Below are 1421 nucleotides of genomic sequence, written 5' to 3' on the forward strand. Positions count from 1 at the left end.
GCATCTGAGCTCTAGTTTCAGCACTAGAGAATGGGAGAAACGTTCTATCAAATTTCACTCGTGCCTTGGGTATTGAGGAGCTAGCCAGCTGCCAACTTGCATATGGAGGATTAGTCGGGGAGAAATTTCTTTATGGCTGGGCTTAAGGCGGATGAGGAGGAAAGAAGTGAGTATTCCACATAAAGGTGCACAATGAATTGTTAATGTGGTCTAAACATCTGGGCCTTACTTCTGAGCTAACATTGGCCTTTCTACCTTGGCCGTGCTTCAGCCAGTTTTTCCCACTTAACTGTGTATACGTCCTATTCACGACCCTGGCTGAAACCACCACTTCATCCTTGACCCAGCTGGCCCAATTATTCCTCCCCCGTACCTTCCTGGGGATTGCCTGAAACTGTCATCTACTAGGCTGACCATGCCTCCCTCTTTAGCTGTGCTTGTGGTTGAAGGTGTTAGACTCCTGCCATCTGCTCCCTTCTCCCTCAGGCCAGAAGGCAGCCCAACACGAATAAGTTTAATCACGGCACTAACTATGGGTTTTTGGAGATTTTTATCCAATTTACTGCTGTGAAAGTCATCAGTGGAGGCTTGTGTGTGGCAATAACAAATGCTTCAGTTCAGGGGAAAGTATAAGGACAGAGAGAAGACACAGCTTGGCTGAGAATGGGGAAGTGGAATTACAGATGATTAATAATATTTATTTTCACTTTCTCTCCATGAAAAGAAAAATCTCTGTTGTCCTTTATTCTGTCTCCTCAAATGAGTGGAAGACTGCTACTCATGATTCATCAGTGATTCAGGATGAGCTGCCATGCTGATTTCTACTCTTTATCCTCTGGCCCATCAGGGCCCGAGTCAGAGGAGTTTGTTGACCTTAAAAATAAAACAGCCAGTTATTTTGCCAGCAAAATGCATTTATTCAGGAAGAGTAGAGGAATTTCAAGTTGGAATATGCAGGCTACGGCAAAACCATAAGCCAATAAAGGAGAGGAACATTACTTTATACAGAAAAAGGAGGAAGCTGGGAGGAGCTGCATTCCAACAAAAATCCATTGGAGGAAAGTGAGAGTTCGGGGGGACAGTTTCTCATTGCCTGGACCTGTTGCTGATCTAGGAGACGATCTTCCTTCCTCCTGTTGGAGATGTAGGGTAGGTCTCTTCCTGTTTGCCCTCTTCCTATGGCAACGAGGGATAGTGCCTGAGAGCTCCCCCTTCGGGAATCCACCTTAAATGAGGTTTCCTTTTATTAATTTTCACAGGGTCAATTAAATAGCAGAATGCTGTTAGTTATTAAAACTTGTTTTGACTTGCAAACGCTTCTCTTTTATTTTCTATAGCTCCTTCCAATCTGGCCTTCACCTCAACCCTCCAACAAAACAGCTCTCGTCAAGGTCACCAAATGAACTCCACTTTTGAAAATC

This window comes from Lipotes vexillifer, unplaced genomic scaffold, assembly GCF_000442215.2.
Source record: "Lipotes vexillifer unplaced genomic scaffold, Lipotes_vexillifer_v1.1 scaffold231, whole genome shotgun sequence".
Classification (NCBI taxonomy): Eukaryota; Metazoa; Chordata; class Mammalia; order Artiodactyla; family Lipotidae; genus Lipotes; species Lipotes vexillifer.